We start from the raw sequence: 22,470 nt of genomic DNA, 5'->3' as shown, positions 1-22,470 counted from the left end.
AAGAGAAAGACAGTGATGTGCCTTGGAAATTCCCATCATACAAAATATTTTGGAATATAATACAGTTATACTCTTCCCTAAGACAAAATATTCTCTTGGAAAAAAATTCATATTAATTTAATAAATGAAATTCAGAAATAAACTTAATTTTAGATATTTAAATTTACTTTTTTTCTTACTTGCTACAATTATTACTGCTCCTCTTAATTATTATATATGTACATACAATATTTGTGTTAGATTTTAAAAGGGCAGTATTTTTCTCACTGAGAAACACTGCCTTTCCTGATCAGAAACTGTAAATAAAAAATAAATACATTTTAAAAAATCAAAAAAATAAACTGTAAAATAAAGTTTTAATTAAAAAAACTAAAAGGAATTAATCTGCATAATTGTCAAAATAGCCTTAAGAATTTATTTTTGAATGTGGTTTCTTTTAGTGGATTGTTGCATATGTCATTTTTGTTCACAAGTTTTATACATGAGTTATTTGTACATTAAAAATGTAACATGCTTTTCAGAATAAATATATTCTCTTTGTTTTTAGCTCCACTTAATAAAAAATATTTCATAACTTATGACTACTGAAAATATTAATAATAAAGTCATTGTATCTTATATAATTTATACTTGGTAAGAATAAGCCACAAGGAGCCTGGTGACTCAGTGATTAAAAGCACTAAACTGCTAACCAAAGATCAGGGATTTGAACCCTTTAGTCACTGTGAGGCAGAAATATTTCAGTCTTCTTCTAAAAGATTTACAGCCTTGGATACCCAATGGAGTCCTGCTACTCAGTCCTTTAAGGTTGCTATGAGTGAGAATTGAGTCAATGGCTTCAGGTTTTGTTTGTTTTTGGTAGGGATAAGCCATGCACTTAAAAATTTGGAAGCTCTATGATTTTGAGGCTCATTAATCTTGATCAAGTACACCTTGAAAAAAAATCCTATTCCAATGAATAGAACTATTCAACTGCAGTAATAAATCAATTCACAAGGAAACTGGGGGAGGGGATTCTCTGCTTTTATAGGTTCATCAAAAAGACCTACATATCATAAACACATATACTTGGTATGTAGAGTCAGTGTTTTTTACTATATAGGAAAGGATTTGGGGAAAGCAATAATTTTATGTTCTGAATCAAAACTAATCCAAGATGCCAATTTTTTTAAGTCGTATACTCATAAGCTTTTTAAAGAAAAAGCATGGTCTTAAGGAAGGTTCTTTGAAGGCTTTATATAATTGTCCAAATGGCAGAAAACCAAATTTTAAACCTATTTTTAAAAAGCTAATAAACAAGCCTGTTTTAGAAGAGCAATATTATTTTAAATTAATGAATCATTTTTCAATATGAGAAAATAAACTACCACATTGAAGTTTCAAAGGTTTATACGCATACTGATGCTATTTTCTTTTACCTACCTTGTTTAAAAACAAATAAGCTTTTCATTGGGAGTTAATAGTGATATCATATCATTCTATAGTTCAATCACATAAAAGAGTATTATGAAATTGCTGCCACAACCCATTTCAAAACATTCTTTACCTACCTTTAATAGTCCCACGTTTTTCACAATTTTACAATGTAATTTCAAGCAGCTACTTCCACATTCTGAACATACTGAGGAGCATGTACACGAGAACACTGGGAAAACTTGATGCAATTTGTGAAGCACAACATACAGCAACTTATACTATACTCCCCCTCTCCAGCTGACTAAAATGACAACATGCACTTTTTACTGTAGGAATATTATTTCCTGACTAAAATGGCAACATGCACTTTTTATTGTAGGAATATTATTTCCACCATCTGTGTCAAATAATTCAAATGTCTAACAGTACCAAACGCTATGCAAGTAATATCAGGAAGAATATCAGATTCCAAATTACATGAGGTCTGCCATATTGAGAAAGAAGACCATTGAAGAAGATCAAAACCCACATAAATGTAAAACAGAAACCTTTACATAACATGAAGAGTTCGCCATTCAACGTCTCGTCCAATAATTAAAACAAACAAAGCAACCATTTATCATATTACAGTGTCTGGAATTCTTACTGGAAGAGATTCTGACAGTATTCTGAGAATCTTCCTTCATGCAGTCCCACTAAATAATCTCAAACCATATGTATGATGATCAGCCAGCTTTAGGTGGAAGGACATTTTTATTCTCATTAGACTGTTAATGGGTAACTATGCTGTGGTCGGGAAGACAAAGAGATAAATGGCTCTGCAATGTCCACCCCCCTCTCTCTTGCTCTCTGGTGATCAGAGCATGCTGGAGCAGGCTGCTACTTTAACTAGTTCTCTACCTCAACCTGGTAGCTGCACTGCCTGTGGGTAAAGCCAATCCATGCATCCTATTGCTAGAGCTTGAGACTCCTTGGAAACCTGCTTCACCACATTGCTGGCACATACATTGCTTGAACTTGAGGCTGGTGGATTGCATTGCTTGAGTTCAATGTCCCATAGCGACCTGCTTTGCCAAGCTCCCAAGTTACTGACTGTTGGTGACCCACCCTGCTGTTTGCTGCCTGCAGGAAGACCATGCTTGCCTTGCCCAGGAGAACTTTGCTGTCTGCTTCCTTGACCTTGGACCCGGCAGCCCACATGAGTGGAAGGGTTTCCAGTATATTAACTGTGCCATGGAAGTGAGTTGAACTGAACCTTCTGTACTGCTGTGATGCTCGTTTGTAATGCTCGTTTTGTCTTCTCGGCTGCTCTGTGAAACCTTCTGTTCAGCTATTTGTTTAATTTCTTTAGCTACTTTACATTCATGGGCAAATTTCCGTGTCGCTTGTGACATCCATTTTGGTGTTTTCTTTCTTCCCTTCTTTTGAATGATCTCTTGCTTTTGTCATATATTATATTCTCAATGCCATCACAAATGCCCCCTGGTCTTCTGTCCTTGTGGTGAACACAAATCCATTTTTTAAATGATCTCTAAATTTTATTATGTAATCAAATTGTACTTTTTCTCTTGCCAGACGTGTTTAAATTCTCTTCAGCTTCAACTAGAACTTGTATATGTTCTACTGATGATCTGTTCCACAGTGAGCCCCTGTTCATGTTCTGACTGGTAGTGAGCTTATCCTTCACCTCTTTCTCCAGATGTAGTGTATTGATTTTATGCCTTACATCTGAAAAGGTCCACACCTATAGTCATGGTTTATGCTGTTAAAAATGAGATTTCTAAATGAAAAGTTTGTTGGTATTGTACAATTCTGTCATGTGATTTCCCACACAAATTTGTTCACTACAAATCAATTCTTGTTTACAATGTTCACAATCCAATCTTCAATAACTATAAATGTACATTGATTGGATATTTGACCAATTACAAACTGAAGAATTTGGTTTAAAAAATTCAATACCTTTATGTAAGTCCTTAGTGATTGGTGCATAAATTTGAATAAGAGTTGTATTAACTGGACTTTCTTTTAGGTGTATGAATATTATTCTATCATTGAAAGTTTTGTACTTTAGGATATATCTTAAAATCCTGTGATGATAAATATGATGCCATTCCTCTTCAATTCATCATTCCTGGCACAGAAAACCATGTAACCATTCAATTTAAAATTACCAGTTCAGATCAGTTATTACTAAAATATTAATCTCAATGTGTTCCATTTATTTGATAACTTCTAGTTTTCCTATATACATACTTCATCATATTTTATATGCTGTATTATCCATGAACATATACAGCTGTTTTTCTCCTCATTTTGAGACAGATAACTCTATATAAGTACATAACTTAAAGTTTAATGGGAGTAAATGTGCACAAAATTATCATAGTGCATTTGACTTGTTCAGATTGGCATATATTTGAGGCACTGATTCATATGTTTAGTGGAGAGCATTAATACATTGGCATGCATTACAGAGATCAGTAAAGAAATCTATATTCTGCCAACTATGAGAAAAATTATTTCCAATGTATGTTAGATATATATTAACTAGCAAATCTCTACTACATGAATCTCATTATGGGTAGAGAAGACAAAGATTGGCAGCTTAGTGTGAACACAAAGATAAAACAATTGAATCAAATTTTAAATCTGAAAAATAATCAACTCCTTAAATGAGCAAGTCATATTTTTAATTCATCACTCAAATGTGTTCATTACATGAGGTAAAAAAAGTCAAATAGTCTAGAATCAACTATCTCCTTCTGATGTGACCATCACCATGAAATGTATGAGTATATTCTTCAAACCTACTATGCTACTTTTCTTTTTTATTTTCCATAGGACATCCCATTATGAGTGAAAAATTTGGAAGTATAAATCTATGTTATAGTGAGATAACATTATGATTCAAAAGTGAGACAGTTCAAATTATTTATAGAATTACATATCATATTCAGGAATACATATGCATAATCTTTATGATTGGCCCATTTAATTATATGCTGTTAAGCTTTCTAAATAAGAAATAACCCACAGTTAAGGTAAATGTTTCATATTTATTCATACTTCTAAATACAGTACATTTTAATGATTTGAAGATGTAATATAATAATCTTAATGAAATATTTTGGTTTTTTTATTTCAGGAAGAGAAAACAAACAAAACTAATTTTAAGGTTGATGTGCTATCTTATTATCAAAGTTGGAAGTTGGATGTCATGGTCAACCAAATCTTCCAATTATCCTTTTCTCTCTTTGCAGCAAGCAAATTTATATCTAAAGCACACCTCCTCCGTATGTATGCATATCTTACTCTAAAAATATATCTGAATAATAATTTTCTACAATGTGAAAATAAACCAAAAACCAAATAAGCATCCCCACAGTGCTACATCATATTTCTGACTTCGTTTTGGGTACAGACAGCAGGCATTGCACTTATTCCCTACATCTATCAATTAGAGGAGAACTCCTAAAGAAAACAAGTAATCACCACATATCTTTATGTAGTTGAACAAGACAGGCTACATAAGCCAAATAATGCAACACATAAGGACTAGCATGAATCTTGGAAAGAAATCTTCAGAGGATTCAGATAATTGCTAGTTTAAAACAAGTGCCCACGTTCAGAGGCCAATTGAGAGATGAAACCACTAGCTATGGACATATGATTGGCCTCTTAGCCCTATAGACAATGTGTCTGTGGTTGCTGGTTTTGCAGCAAGGCACCAGGCATCCTATTGAGCATTCTGAAGAGACTGGTAGTTTGGGAGAATACAGCTGCATTCAGAAAGAAAAAAAATGTCAGATTGAAATTTCGGACTTTTATATTTTTACTTCAGAACAGAAAAGTCACTAGTTTTTCATTTCCTCTACACACACACACAGTTTATACGAATGCAATCATTACTGAACCATGATGATTGTGGTTTCTCAAAGCCAGATGCTGTCTTTACTCGTGACTAATTCAGATGATTAAAATAAATTCATGCAACAAGTTAGAACAATGAAGTCGAAAAATTAATAAAAAGAAAAGGCTCTTATGTATATTTCTCCATGATGCAAAGGCCAAAGGATAAAGCTTTTCCACATACATACATAAAGAAATTAATTAAATGATACATTTTTGCCAACTATTTACCAAGGCAGCTATCTGGAGACAAATCATGAGGATACATCCGTCGGCCTTAGTTTGGTTCACTAAAGAATCAAGACTCCTTTTCTTGTGTGGCTTATATGAAAATCTTTAATTTACATTTTATTTCAAACCACAGGTAAATCTCTAGAGACAGTAACTGGATCAATGTCTCCTTGTGAATATAGCAGAAGAAGTTGGGAAGATAGTGGGAAGCCAATCCCAGTGCGTGCGAGAATGAAGAAAATGTTCTGAACCCGATATAACTACTGAAGTGTATGATATGTGAATCATACACCAATAATAAAACTCTTGTGAAAAAAGAGAAAGCACCAAGCCATAATATATGTCAGCATTTTCATGTTCTGCCGCACTCCGTTTGCAGTTGCCCTACAGGAACTCTGGTTGGTTATATTCATTCATTTTTCATGCTGACAGTGGAGTGTTCTTCCCCAAACTTCTACCCAACCAGGTCCTCTGTTTTCATGTTCTTAGCTCAAACGTTTACCGGTGCTGTAAAGTCTTTCCCCACTCCTGTTCTATCATCCTCAAGCAGCCTCCAGACCAGGTGTTTTGTTTACTCCAATACTAGTTTTCAATTTTCCCTTGATCCTACTCTTGGGTTACTACATCTTAAAAGATAGAAAGAGATTTATTTTTTTTCCATCCCCAGTGCATATTATAGGACCTGGCAGAAAGCAGAATCTGAATGGATGTATTACAAATTAATAAATATTTTCTAAGTTTGTGCTGGTTGCTTTTTGTTCTATTTTACTTTAATTTGGAAAAATAGGTATCCCACGTAGTGAGAATGGTGATGCTGGTTGGCCTGAAGTACCTTACAGCCTGCTAGTCTGCTTTTACAAAAGTTGATTTATGGGTGAATGGATTCAATGGTCCAGTGCACAGCTGGCAGGGGCTCTGAAATTCCTCCACAAGGACTACTCTTGGAATACAATGTCTTCTAATGGAGACATAGAGTCCAACCTTGCTCTTGATCTAATGTTTACCATAACTCTAAATGACGGGAAACTTGTTGCTTGAATTTCTCCTATATGTGATTTCAAAATATACGCCTATCTTCTAAATGATTACTATATCTTTCTAAAACCTATATTAAAAAGCACATATTTTGAAAGCAATCTAGTTCAAGTACACTTCAATCCCAGGACATGTAAATGCAGTTCTACTGAAAATATACACTAGAGCCAATCGTCAGGGTATTGAGAGCAGGACGCCTTTTAATTACAGTTTCAATCACTTCTTTGTTAAAATTAACTTATAGAATGGATAAAGTTGAAATTATATAGGTATTTTAATTTTAAAAGGTTTCCAGAAATCTTATGTTTTAGTTGTATCACATTTTGTTATACCTGTGTAAAGTGGACCTCTCTCTTCAAATTGCACTTAACCTTGAGATTTTCTTTGTGAGTTGTGATAGCGTATTGAGTTACATTTTGGGCTGCAGACCATAAAGTGAGCAGTTCAATCCCACCAGAGGCTCCAAAGGAGAAACATGAGGCTTCTGCTCTGCTAAATATTTACAACCTTGAAAACCCAAGGGGCAGTTGTGTCCTATCCTGCAGGCCACTCTGAATCAAAGTCGAGTTGAAGCTAATGGCATACTGAGGTTTAGGGAAAGTTCTGTCACAAACATCCAGAGAGTCTCTGGTGCCTAAATGTTCTCAGTAAGGAGCAAGAGTGCCAGGAAAAGCTAAGTGTCCCTTGAGAGATGAGGGATAACGGGAAGAGCCACAGAAACGCTTAGGTTTAGACTTTAGCTCTACCACTAGCCGTCATTTAGAATAAAGGCACATCTTGTGGCTTAGATTCAGGAAAGGTATGTGCTAGGGTTGTAGCCTAATTTTTAATTATTTTAATGTTAACACATTCATTGATATAGAATTCATATACCACACCATACAATGGTGTAAATGTATTAAGGAAATCGTTCAATCATCAAAACAAACAATTTTAGAACATATTCTTGCTTCTTGTACTCATTATTTTTAGATACCCATTTTCCCCTACTTTGCCAGCCATACCCTAAGAAATTATCAATCCAGTTACTATCTCTATCAATCTACCTCTCCTGGATTTCATATGAAGAAAACACATGAACTGAAAACACATTAAAAATTAACAACACTAAGAAAATAAAACAGAAAAAGCTCAATGGAAAATAAAGCAGAAAATAAGAAAAATATAACAAATTAAAAAGGAGTCAAAAGGGAGAAAAATGATTACTAAATTTTAACTATATTAAGCCTGCATTAATCCACTTCTAATGCATTTTTTCTGATAGAAAGGCTATTCCCAGTCTTGTAAATGGTCAGCTGGATTCACCTTGTTTTCCCTTTGTAAATCTTTTTCCCCAACAGTTTTATTGGCACATAATTGACATATGAAACAATTTAATCATTTGATCATATCAACAGGAATTGTGAAACCATTACATATCAATTTTAAAATACACACCTCACCAAGGTTAAATTTGCGTGATTTAATATTTGTGTTTATTCACTCTTTATGCCAAGGACAGAATCTGAAATGGTAGCATGTTTGAGCATGATCACAGCATTAGGACTGGTGGAAGTCTCATTAAATAACCGAAATGTGCATATAGTACAACCTTGCTTGCTGAAGGTATTTGAAGCAATGACTAATAAAACCAAACACCATAGCCTTCAGTGTAAAGAAAGCGAATCCCATCTTAACTAGACCAATAAGCAGCATCAGGGCAAAGAGAAAAATGGAAGTTTTCAAGGAGTTAATTTTACACGGGCCCACAATCAACATTAATGGAAGCAGCAGTTTAGAAATCTAAATGATGGATTATATTGTGTACATTTATTGTAAAAGACCAGTTTAAAGCATTAAAAAGTACACCAAATATGTCACTTTGAGGAATAAGCTGTGTCTGACCAAAGCTGGGCTACTTTCAAGGGCCTCATCTACATGCAAAAGCTGGACAGTGAATAAGGAAGGCAAAGAACAATTGATGTCTTTGAATGAATTGACACAATGGCTCAATTGAGCAATAATTGGCCAAAGCATAGCTATGATTGCTAGGCTAGCAAAATATAGGTACTATTTTATACCTACCAACAAGCATAAACACCATTGGCTTCTGTAACTGTGGGCAAGTGGCTTAACACACTGTGCCACTTTCCTCATCTATAAAATGGTGGTGATGATAAAATACTATGTACTTTACAAGATTGCTGTTAGAATTAAGTAGCACTAAATACATTTAAAATGCTTCTTCCAGTATTTACTAGTAGTAGGTGCCAAGTCATTGATGTAATAATTGATGATCAACAATATATATCGAGTGCACTTAGTACTACCAGACAGGCATCTGCTTCCCTACAACCGTGAGTAGGTATTGATTGATTTTTTTATTTGTATTTGAAAATAATTTCAGTGAATTATATTTGTTGATAATTCTATGATTGATGGCCTTACAGAGTAGTCAATCAATCATAAGCAGGGCAAGATTTATCTTTAAGGCAAGGTGCCATGAGTTTTAAAGTTGAAAGAAATGCTATCACGGACGGATGTATATATATCCAAATTAATTTTTTCCTTGTTAATTTTGTAATTCTTAATTTCAGCTAGTGAATCTAACAAATACATGTCATATATATATATATATAAAATATCAAGAGCTATGGCTAAAGAGCCATATAATAATACATGTTCACTTTCCCAAAAAAATTTTGGTAAAAAAATGCCCAGCTCATATGAAGAAACTGGTAATGAAATTAGAAGCATCCTGACACTATTTCAAAATGCAATGAGAATTTAGATGAGCAAACGAGTTCTCTGGATTCAACACTGCAAGGATGCTTGTTGTTGCTGGGGCAGGGCTTGGATAGCTGGGCCTTAGAAAGTCCAGGAAGTTTAAGTAAGAGGAGACAAGGAGGCCCCTAGGCTGCATGGACATCTTAGGTCATTGTCAAGCAAACACAGATAGAGTAGCCAGGAATGAGTAATAACTTAAAAGAAGTATTGAGCAAACTGATGGATGAATGCACTGCCAGGCCTCATGACTGAGGCTCAATTCTCTGCTCCTCCATGTTTCTCTCAAAATGGAAACACGTTTCATTTTCTTTGAAAGAGGAAGATGTGCTTTGATAGATGACACGCTCTTTAAAGAGATGTCAGTGCTTCATGGAATAATCCTGAATAGCGTCCAGTTCTCTTGATATCTTGTGCCCTGGCTTCTTTTCTTTCTTCATGTTAAATCACTAGGGACATTTGCATAAAAATGGGATCTTTGTTTTTCAAAGTTCATCTGCTCCAGTAGCCATTTACTCCTCACTTCATTGTCACCCATCCCCTCAGCTGAGAGAGGGTAAAGTCTCAAAGTACAGACTGGGGGCAGGAGCAGAGACTCTCTCATCATGTCAATCTGCACAAAAATAAAGGGGAAGAGAAATGCAGAGACTAGGTTTTAGAAGCAACTAAATAAAATCGTCTCCTTGGGGGCATTAGTGGCTCTTTAATATTTATCAGTGTCGTTGAACTCTTTTGCAACAGTAATTCATCGTCATAAACCCATTTTCTATATCGTGACTGGGTACTACATCATAAGGGAAGGGGCAACCCCCCACCCCCGCCAAGAGAGAGAAAAACGTGAATACTAAGAGTTGTTCTGCTTTCAAAACACTAGATTCGCATTAAAGGAAAAGATGAACAAAGAAAAAGAGAACGTATTCAAAGAGACACATCACATTTTTCACAAAGACAGCAGCAGTTGAGTTGTGGTTCACAAGAGGAACTGACAATCTCTAAAACGGGCATTTTCTATCACGCTGATAGAATTGATGGGAAACCATCGACATGTGGACAAAGTGAATGAAGTCAAATTCATTATACCACAACTCCCTGCCCTAGCTGAGTTTCACCACCACCCCCCAAAATGCAGCAAGGAAACATGTACAACGGACTGTGAGAAAACATTCACTATCTGTTTCTGTTTTCAAAGAGTTTTGTGTGTTTTAGATAAGAAAAAAGAATCTCAAAAGTTGCTGTCAGCAGCTACAGCTTTGACTGACAGATTCCTTCACAAAAGCTGTAACCCTGGAAGCCGTTCATGCACGCATGAAGCAACGTTTTTTAAGTAAGCCCTGGGTAAATGTCACCCGATGAACTCTTTCCAGTGGTAAACAACTTCGCCATTGTATCGCCAAAGCACCACGGAGGGAACCTTGAAGCTGCTGCAAGAACAAAGAAAGCTGGGAGGACAGGAGGGCAACTTGAAAGTGAAAGGGAACATCGAGCCTGTGCTGCGAATCCAGCTCAACTTCTGAGTCGAAAACTTGTGGACACGATGTCAAACGAGGGCTATTGTTTTACCTTCGGAATTAGTAAGAGAGCAACTAGAAGAAGGCCAACGCGTTGAGAATGTTTTATTTTGCTGTTATTTGGGTTTGTGCCCCTCCATTCACTGCCCACAACCCCATCACTTAGCGTCGTCCTGTCCCCAATGGGAGATGTGCCTTAAAATCAGCATGCTCCAACCAGCTGGCTCTTCGAGTGACTTTCCAATCAAATGACTACAAAAGCAGTCCTTTGAAAAATGTATCCTGAGATTTCCCACAATTAGAGAAAAATACTAAGTGATGTTAGGTTTATTTTTATTCCAGCAGATAGAGATAGAGATGATGATAGCTATAGATAGATAGAGATAGAGATAGATGATATAGAGAGATATATATAGACAGGTATATAGATAGCTATATAGATAGATATAGATGATATAGATATAGAGATAGAGATAGAGATAGAGATGTTGATAGATATAGATGATATAGATAGATAGAGATAGAGATAGATGATATAGATATATATATATATAGACAGGTATATAGATAGCTATATAGATGATATAGATATAGATATATAATTATGATCTTGTTTGGTGGTTTTGTGTTGTTAGCAGCCATCGAGTCAGTCACAGGGAACCCATGTACCACGGTAGGAAACACAACTGGTAATGTGCCATCCTAGTATTTGTTCATATGTTAGCCCGTGGTGGTAGCCACTGTGCAAATCCATCTTGTCAAAGGCCTTCCTCTTGTGCGCTGCCCCTCCACTTTACCAAACAGGATGTCCTTCAACGGGGAATTGGCATCTTCAGAGAACACGTTCAAAATATGTGAGACGAAGTCTTGCCATCTTTGCCTCTAAGATTTCTGGTTGGACTTCTTCTAAAACATCTGCTTGTTCTTTGGCCATCGTGGTATTTTTAATATCCTTCACCAACAACATAGTTAAAATGCAGAAATTTTCGTCATTCTTCCTCAATGAATGTTCAACTTTCACATGCATATGAGGCACCTGGGTCTAGTGCACTTTAGTTCTCAAAGTAACTTCTTTGATTTTCAACATTTTGTAAAAGGTCGTTGGCAACAGATTTACCTTTTGAAATGCTGACTACTGCTTCCATGCGATTTAATTGGGGATCCCAGCAAGATGACATCCTTGGCAAGGTCAATCTGTCATCCTTTTATCATTCTATTAACTATTGCTCCAGCTGTGAGAATTTGGGGTTTCTTTCCATTGACTCGGATGCTCTACTATAGGGAAAGTCCTTGACCTTCCTCAGCAAGGGCGTCCTGTCCTCTTTCTGCAAGCAAGGTTGTGTCCTCTACATTTCACACGTTGTTAAGAAGCCTTCTTCAAATCCTAATGTCCCATCCTTCTTCATATCACGCAACTTCTTTTAATTATTTGTTCAGAATAGAGATTAATAGGTATGGTGAGAGGATACAACCCTGATGCACACCTTTTCTGATTTGGAACCACACCGCATTGTCTTGTTCTGTTTGCGTAACTGCCTCTTGATCCATGTACTAGTTCCACATGACCATATTGCCGTGTTAAGGAATTCCTATTCTTCTCGAGGTTAACTACAACGTGTCATGATCCAAGCAATCTAATAATCAATGCCTTTGCATAATCAAACACAAGTAAGCATTTTTCTGGTATTCTCTGCTTTCAGCCACGATCCAACAGTCAGCAACGAGATCCCTTGTTCCATGTCCACTTATCCATCAGGCCTGAATCTCCCTGTCAATGTACTGCTACAATCATTGTTGGATCATCTTCAGCAAAATTTTCCTCACCTGTGATATCAATGATATTGTTCTATACCTTAGACATTCTGCTAGGTCTCCTCTCTTTAGAATTTGGATTGCTTCCTGTCACTTGGCCAAGTAGCAATCTTCCAAAATCCTGATACAGAACAGTGAGTATACCAGGGTTTCATCAGTTTGTTGAAACGTTTTGATTGGTATTCTGTAAATTTTTAGAGCCTTGTTTTTGGCTAATGTTTTTGGGGCAACTTGAATGTTTTCTTTTAGTTCCATTGGCTCCTGAAACAGTGGAATGGTGACTAGTTGTTTTTGGTACAGTGGCTCTGTGTATTCTTTACGTATTTGGATGCTTCTTCCATGATGCAATGTTTTCCCATAGACTCTTTCAATATTGCAACTCAAGACTAGACTTTTTTCTTGAGATTTTTTAGTTTAACATATGCTGACTGTGTTCTTTCATTTTGGCTTTCTAATTCTAGGTCTTTGCACATTGCAGCATAATATTTTATTTTGTCTTCTTGAGCTGCCCTTTGATATTTTTGATTCACCTCTTTGACTTCATCATTTATTTCATTTGCATTATTCATATGCTTATGAAAGATGGACATTGAATAAAGATGTCCAAAGAAGAAAGATGCATTTGAATTATGGTGCTGGAAAAGAATATTGGAAGTATTGATCTGTCTTGGAAGAAGTTCAGCTAGAATGCTCCTTAGAGGCAAGGATTGTGAGGCTGCATTTCATAATTGTGGACATGTTTTTAGGAGAGACCAGTCTGGAGAAGATGTCATATTTTGTAAAATGGAGGGGCTGTGGAAAAGAGGAAGGCATTGCAGTGTAAGGATTGATATGGTGGCTGCAACAATGGGCTCAAGAAAAGGAACAGTTTGAGGATAGTGCAGAAAGGGGCGTGTTTCCTTCTGTTGTGTGTAGGGTATCTATGGGTCGGATCAAACAATGGCACCCAGAAGTACTCTACAATTAAGGATCAGGTGTTAGAGTCTCTTCAGACATCTACTTGATATTTTCTGTCTTTCTTTTATACTGACCTACTACTTTCTTCATGATGTCATGCCACAGTTGATCAGGTCTTCTATGCTATTGATCTATTCTCAAAAATCAAGTGGGAAACATGAAAATGTCTATTGTAGCTCTCATGGACTTGTTTTCATATTCCTGAATTTCAGACTGAACTTCCATCTGAGCAACTCACGATCTGTTCCACAGTAAACATCTAGCCTGGTTTTAGCTGTTCATACTAAGCCTCTCCACCTTCTCTTCCCACATATGTAGTCAGTATGAATTCTGTATATTATGTCGAGGGAAATCCACGTGTTGATGGAAAAAGGTATTTTCTATGAGAAAGTGATTAGTCTCATAAAATTATTTCAGGTTATCTCCAGCTTTGTTTCTATCCCCAAGACCATATTTTCCAACTACTGTTTGTATATTTTACATCAAAATTGACAATAATTATCCATGAATCTTGATTCCATGGATTGATAAATTTCAGATTAAAGATACTGGTAAATTTCTTCAATGTCTGCCTCATTGAGTTAGTCACTGGGACAAAAATTTGAATAATAACTGTATTCATTGCATTTTCTTGAAGGCAAATAGATATATTCCTATCACAGACAGGATTGTACTTCAAGATAGATCTTGAAATGCCATTTTTGACAATGAACACAATCCTGTTCCTCTGGGTTGTGTCATTACCAGCATAGTAAACCATGTGAGTCTCTAATTCAGCATGGTCCATACCAGTCCATCTCAGTTCCATTTCATTGTTAATGTCTTCCAATTGTCCTAGAGTCGTACTTCATAAATTCTAGCTTCCAATTACTAACTGATGTTTTCAGCTGTTTCTTCTCATTTAAGTCATGCCCTGCCAGCGAACGAAGGTCCCGGCGGCTTTACTCCAGCAGTCTGTACTCTGTCCATGTCATTATGGCCCACCCCACTTTGAGAAGACAGATCTTCTTCAATTGTGTCTCTGACCTGAAAGGCTTATCTTCTGGCCCTGTGTTTGAAAATATTCTGCTTCGGTTCCTTAGGTTTTCAGGAACTGACAATATTTCGATACTAGTCATAAGGTTTCCAGAGAGTAGTTCTTCTGAAAAGGACAATCTGTTCCTTTTTAGTAGTCCAGACGTACTTTGGGAGCTCGGCTGCAACCTGTTCACTGTGAGTCATCCTTGCTTATAGTTGAAGTATCAGCGACACAACTGTCAGCGTCACAGCAACACACACACACACACACACACACACACACACACAGTAAGACAAATGGGCAATTAGCATTGTTTTGCATAGGGTTGTCCAGTAGTAGTTATTGCTATGGCTGTTAGATTCTATCAAGCTTGCTTCAAATAACCAAAACCTTATCCATAATTTATCATTGGACTTCAAAAACAAAAGACCTATAATGTAATTTGTATCACCCTCATGTTTTTGTTTCTTTCTTTTGTTCTCATTTTTAAGAAGTTTTACCTCAATCTGTCCAATTATCAACACAAAAATCCCTGGGATTTAGTTAATGAGTCCTTTCTTACATCCAATCATTTTACAAATATTGTTTCACCTATTGCCGGAAAGGATTCTTGAAAGTACCAGGATATTCTGAAATCAAAAAACAAATCTGTCTTGGAATTATTACAGACAGTATGCACCTTTGAGCCCCAAATGGTAAAACTGCATCTCACATGCTTTGGACATGTTGTCAGGAGAGACCAGTCCCTGGAGAAAGACATCATGTTTGCTAAAGTAAATGGGCAGCATTAAAGAGGAAGGCCTTCAAAATGGATTGAATAATACAAAGGTTGCAAAGATGGCCTCAAACCTAGGAACAATTGTGAGAGCGGCACTGGACCAGAAGGTGCTTCACTCTGTTGGGCATAAGGTCACTATTGGTCAGATCAAGCCCATGGAATCTCAAACAAATGAATAAACAAACAAACAAACCTGCTTCTCTCTGAGTATGGAAACTTAGAGCTCATCTGTAGTACTGAGAAGGCTCACTAATGTATCTATACTTCCACATTAGGTCTAATTTTAGAGGTTCTCTACACAGCAGCCATTATACTCTTTAAAAATTACCCAGGTGATCTTCCTTACTTATGATAAAATATTTATGGTCTTGTCCTCATCACTCATGTCAACCTCATATCCTGATCCCAAACATAGCTCTTTTGCACCAGCCATATTAGAGTATGCCTTGTTCCCTAAAGTTTCCCTGTTCGCTGTTGATCCTAAGCTTTAATATTCGATGTCCCATCCCTTCCTTGGCACACCCTGTGGTTTCATGTCTCAGGTGAAGCACTACTATGAGTTCTTTCATGATACCGAGTCAAGACTTCCTCATTTATCATCTCATAATACCTTTGTGTCCAGCATTGCACATTGCCAAAGACAGAAACTCACTCAGACTACAGACACATGGGTATTAGACAGGACAAGTGTATAAATAAGAAAAGGAGGTCTTAGGCCAGTGTCCATTTACCGCCCCCAAAAGGCCTCAGGGAGATGGAGTGTGGTTTAGGGAACAAAAGAGCATTCAACCTTCTCAGAAGCCCTTCTTCCATACCACCACATCGTTCAGCTTTGGGTTCTATTTTTTGCTGTCTAACTTTCTCTGTGTATGAAAGTGTACCGACTTAATTAATGTTCTAGTGTTTATCTCTATACTCTGATATTCATGATAATGGCTGCACAGAACTCACTGGCAAAATTCATGATTAAAGGGTTTATTAAGGAAATTAACCGGTTTTAATTGCAGTGAGAAATGCTCAGATAACTTGTTTTCCAGAACATTTTATAACGTTTCCCTTTCTGCTAATTAACGCACAAAGGGGCTAGCCACGCTGATGTGAACCTCCAGCAGAAGCATTCAGCTCACCCTCGTGGGTCAGCAAACCCAGCTCCCTGAAATAAGTGGCCAGAGGCACCCCACACCAGTAAGTCTCAGCCTGAAGCTTAAGGTCCACTTACCGTGGTCAAGAATTACAATTTCTCAAGTGCCCAGAGACATGCCACTCCATAAACTAGCCTGTTGCCCCAAAAGCACTCAACCTGCTTCATGGGTTGGGAAGTTCATCACTTGTTCCATGCTCTACTTCCCAGTTCTGCTGCTCCTCTGATGATACAGCTGTCATATGGATCCAGGAAGTTCATTGTATAGGGATCACAGGTCCAGAAAACACACTCTACTCCTCGTTCTTGATGGCATGAGATCCTCCCTTCTGCTCTCAGAGGGGCTTACTTTATACGCGGTATGATGGCAATCAATTGCTTACAAGTGAATCCTATCGGTATCTTCCCGACCTTCTTAACAGATCCATGCATGAAAAGGTCATTTGGTGGGAGTTTGGTGAAAGAACTACATTAACTAATGCACTGCCCTTGCATGAAGTGAAAAGATTTAGAAAAGAAGATCTTACCAGTACAATTAGGTGTCTTAATCTCTTTTGAAGTTATCTGTCCTATCCATCCACCCACACACTCCTGGCTAGCTTGTATGCATGCCGTGCTTGTGCTTGAGGAGATTAAGTTGGCTGTCATCGGTGGTTATTCCAATGGGGATGCACAGTAAGCAGCGCACAGAGGAGGAATAACTTAAAGGATTTGTAGGAGCGTGACATTCTGAGACTTGACATGTTTAATATACCTTGATTATATCCTGAAAGGAACTCATCGCATTGAATTACATTTTTTTTTTTGCCTGACTGCATGGTTCACATTCTAAAAGGCTGTGTGCTCTTTATGATAGCTTGTATCTCCAGAGCTCCTGACTCTTGAGATAGGGCATAGTTTTGATGAACTATAACATTGCAATAGCTTACATTTGCTATTATAGTTACATTTATATATTTTTATTTATTGTTCCCATTTGTTAATAAATATTTATGAATAAATTGTATTTATAAATATTGTTCTCTTTATATATCATTATAGTTATATTTACTAACATAACATTGGGCACAGTTCACAGAGCTTGACCTCACATGCAGTTTACTAAATTGCTGCTGGGTTTTGCATTATCCCCATGGTCAGTTTTAGATCAGCTTATTGTAATTCATAGTGAATTAAAATGACTGATTTCAAAAGTACTGATATTTGTGCTAATTTGTCTTAATCTAGGAGCTCCACTAATACATATTCAGTATCATAACAACACACAAGCTTCACTGACAGATGGGTGATGATTGTACTTGTTGTTCATTGGCCTGGAATTGAGCCTCATTTATGGAAATGAGCCATCTACTACTGAACCTCTAACATAGTAGTTCACTTAATGCACCTATTAACATAGAAGATACTCAATACATGTTTGTTGAATAGATAAATCATTTAATTAAAGTACACTCATGTATTGCATAATTTTGTCATCAAAATTTCATTTTATTAATAAGATTGTCCCAAATATAGTGTTTCCATGTACCATTTACCTGAAACACATTATCTGTAGTGCAATTTGCCTACCAACGAAAATGAACACACTATGAGTCTCAAAGACAACTCTTAAGTAGAAAAGTCTTTGAATTATAAACACAAAGTCTGATGCCAAAAACTATGCATGGAGGATTATAAAATCATACAGTATCAGGCCTGGAAGGGATCTGAGACCCATATCCTTGGCCCTTTATCTATATATAAGGACATAGACATGATTAACAATGAAGGTGACCCAACACAGTTCTGCAAACGTAAAGGGGACCTTGAGTTCTCTTCAACTGTATGTAAAATACTATTACACTTTTTTCTTTCACTTAAACTTTTTTTCTCAGTAGAGAAGTTTGCTATGAGGAGCCTTAAGCCCTTAGCAGACACCCTTAGCATAGTGATTATATGTTAGGCTGCTAACTGCAAGGTCAGCAGTTCAAAAACACTAGCCGCTCCATGGAGAATGAGAGGTCTTCTTAACTCCTGTTAAGAGTTACAGTTTAGTAATTCATAGGGGGGAGGTTCTACCTTGTCTTGTAAGGTCACTGTGTTAGACAGGGTTCTCTAGAGACACAAAATCAGATTGCTAATAATTTTATATATATTTATACAGATATATAACATAAGAAATAAACAGTTAATTACATTATATTACAAATGGCTCAGTGCAACTCACACCCGTGAGACAGTTGTGAGACACCGGCAATCCTTCAAGTCTTGAGGGCATCCAGGTAGTCCTCTGTAGAGCAATTCAAGCTATCTGGGCACATGCAGCAAACAGCAAGACAGGTCACCAACACTCAGCCAGATGAAAGGGTCTGACAGTCCCCAGCTCAAGAGATATAAATTCCAATTGTGTGGCAAAGCAGGTCTTGAAGGAACCTCAAATTACAGCAACACAATCCACGGGTTAGGTGCCTCACAGGTAGTGTAGCTTGCAAATTGAGGCACAGAACCAGCAAGGTAGCTGCACGCACACTGGTGTGATAATCAAAGAGCAAGAGACAAGAAATGTGAGGCTCGCTGAGCCATTTATCTCTCCGCTCTTCAATTAATCCCATATGTGTTTATCAGCCAGGTTGGCACAATGGACTACCTCCCTCAGTCACTATGAGTGAGCATCCACTTAATAGCAGTGAGAAGGCCTTAGTAGATAAATTCTCAGTGTATGCTTGTCGACCATCACACAGCTTCCTAAGAGATTAGCCAGATCCCAGGCCATCTACCCAACCCAATGTTATCAGTCATAGCAACCCCAGTCCCAAGCTGCATTAGCCCAATATTTTAACCTAAAAGTTCTTCTTGGTTATTTTTGCCACTAGAGGAAGGAGTAGACACAGCTACATAAATAATCTAGCTAACAGTATTCAAAAGAAATACATTTTCATATAATATGGTAGAGGCAGCAACAAGAGCAAAGCAGGGACATAAGAAAAAATATAGCTTAAAGAAAGTCTTCTGTAATTCATTGATTGGGTCATTTGGCAAATTTACTTTGCTTTTGTAAATTGGCATCTGACATGGTGACCTACAATCAGTACCCAAAAAAAATAGTTCTGAACTAACTCACACATTTCATACAAGATATTATATGTTCATACAAAACTGTACATGGTATAATGTACAATGCTTGTTCTTTCCCAACCTAGTTAATGTTCATTAATTTAGTAATTTAAAAAATACCATATACACAATTAATTTAAGTCATTGTTTTCCAATTCTTTTAGTTACAAATTAGCAAGTTTCTACCAACATACACTTAGCATATCTGTGGTAATTGAGAACAGAATTTGGAGGCTTACTAATAGCAAGCACATGAGGAAGAATATGAAAGGCTGATTAACTGATGGATTAAAGCAAGAATCTGTGGTGTATGAAGTGTTTGTTATTTAAATTAAGAGTTGATGATGAACTCGGCATCAAAAGAAATTTTAAATTAATTACTACTGATTATGTGTGTGCAGAATTCAGACTGAGAGTACAAGAAAATAGATGAGAAATAAAAATGCCACAAATATTGACCTAATTTGCCAACTTAAAATTTACTTTTTTATCATGTGAGTATGGAAATTTGTTGAGTATAAACAAATATGAATGAAAACAAAACAATAAAATAAAGAAAACAGAAGCATGAACTCAAATCTTCTTCTGCTTGTCCTCATTTGTAAAATGCTGGGAACACTAGCTTGTATAAACCTCCTGTGTTTCTCCTGGAAAATGGAGGGGAAAAAAAGAGGAATCAGTGGTCCTCCACTAAAGCATTTTTACCATTGCTAAAGTAAATGAATGAGGTAGAACTAATACCTCATTTATTTGCTTGTTCTTTTCTTTCTAATACTAACTTTGAGTTATCGCTCTCCAATCCACTGATTTACCTCCAGAGAGCGCAGAGTAGATCAGTCACACCAGGAAACGGCCTCAACTAGGACACCCCCATACTCCTTCGCATACTAGAGAGAGATTTCCTTGAATCTATCAATGGATTACACTTGAGAGTACATACCCATACTCAGAGTAGCTACTTGCCCACTCTTTATCCTAAGGAACAATCCTAGGTTTCATGCCTATTTGTAATAGGGTTTCCAGATGAAATTCTGTCAAAGCGGATGCATAAGCAAATGTGGTGAAGAAAGCTGATGGTGCCATGCTATCAAAAGTTATAGCATCTGGGATCTTAAAGGCTTGAAGATAAACAAGTGGCCATCTAGCTGAGAAATAACAAAGCCCACATGGAAGAAGCACAGCAGCCTGTGTGATCAGAGGTGTTGAAGAGATCAGGTATTCAGGCATCAAAGAACACGGAGTCATATCATTGTGAATGAGAGGTAGTACAGAGTGGGAACCCAAAGTCCATCTGTAGGCAACTGGACATGCCCTTAAAGAGGGGTCGCGGGAGTAGACGAGCCAGTCAGGGTGCAGTGTAGCAACAATTAAATATACAACTTTCCTCTAGTTCTTAAATATTTTCTTCCCACTCCCCCCACCCCCCACCTATCGTAATCCCAATTCTACCTTACAAATCCAGCTAGACCAGAGAATGTATTCTGATACAGATTGGAACTGGAAACACAGAAATCCAGGACAGATGATCGCTTTAGGATGAGTGGTTCGAGTGAAGATGCCAGGAGGGTGGAGGGAATGTGGGGAGAAAGGGGGAATCGATTACAAGGATCTACATATAACTTCCTCTCTTGGGGACGGGCAACAGAAAAGTGGGTGAAGGGAGATGTTGGATAGTTTAAGATATGACTAAATAATAATAATTTATAAATTATCAAAGGTTCCTATGGGAGGGGGCAGCAGGGAGGGAGGGGAAAAATAAGGAGCTGATACCAAGGGCTCAAGTAGAAAACAAATGTTTTGAGACTGATGAGAGAAACAAATGTACAGATGTGCATCACACAATGGAAGTATGTATTGATTGTGTAAGAGTTGTATGAGTTCCCAATAAAATGATTTTTAAAACCTCAATTGCAGATAAATAAGTTCAATATAAGGTTGACCCCAACATTTCATGGAGCATAACTCTACTAAAGATGTTTACTTGGAATTAAAGTTCAACTGGGAAACCTGTGTGTTTGTTTGCTATAAATGCCTTAGTTGAGTTTCACCCTTACTCTTCTTTTGAAAAGGAGCCCCCACATCTGAACAGAAAGGTCAGTGGTTTGAAATCTCTCGGAAGTTCAGTGGGACAAACACCTGGCTCCTTGCTCCCATAAAGCTAACTGCCAAGATGATCCTATGGAGCAGTTCTACTCTGCCACGTAAGATCACCAGGAAAGGAGGCAAAACTGTTTCTACATTGCTCTATAACAGCAGCTCCTTTGGAAAAATTCAATTTCATTTTCTCCTCTAAGTTTTTCTAAATCTGAATTCCTACTTCAGCCTTATGCCTTACTGTTTCATATTGTTGTAGGAGAAGAGGTCCCCACACACAGAAACAAAATAAATGCAGAATGCATTGACTATGGTGTTGTCAAAAAATAATGAATATTCAGTGGACTTCCAGAAATACCAAAAAAATCTCATTTGGAAGAAGTACAGCTGCATTCTTCCCTGCAAGCCAGGTGGCGAGCTATCTATCTCAGATTTTGGAAATGTTATCAGAAGAGACTAGTCCCTAGAGAAAGACATTGTACTTGGAAATTAGAGGGTTGCCAAAAAGGAGAAAACTCCACCAGGACTTAGCAGCTGCAACGATGGACTCAAACATAGGAGATGGTACAGGATTGGGCAGCTGTACAGAGTCACTATGAGTTGGAGCCAATGCAAAGGCACCTACAACAGCAGTGACCTATGCGTATGTACATGCTCTCAGAGAATCTGTCGTCTATCGCCATGATAATATAGGACTGGACTACAGGTCACT

This window comes from Tenrec ecaudatus, chromosome 3 (assembly GCF_050624435.1).
Source record: "Tenrec ecaudatus isolate mTenEca1 chromosome 3, mTenEca1.hap1, whole genome shotgun sequence".
In the NCBI taxonomy this organism is placed as follows: domain Eukaryota; kingdom Metazoa; phylum Chordata; class Mammalia; order Afrosoricida; family Tenrecidae; genus Tenrec; species Tenrec ecaudatus.
This window is presented reverse-complemented; position numbering follows the sequence as displayed.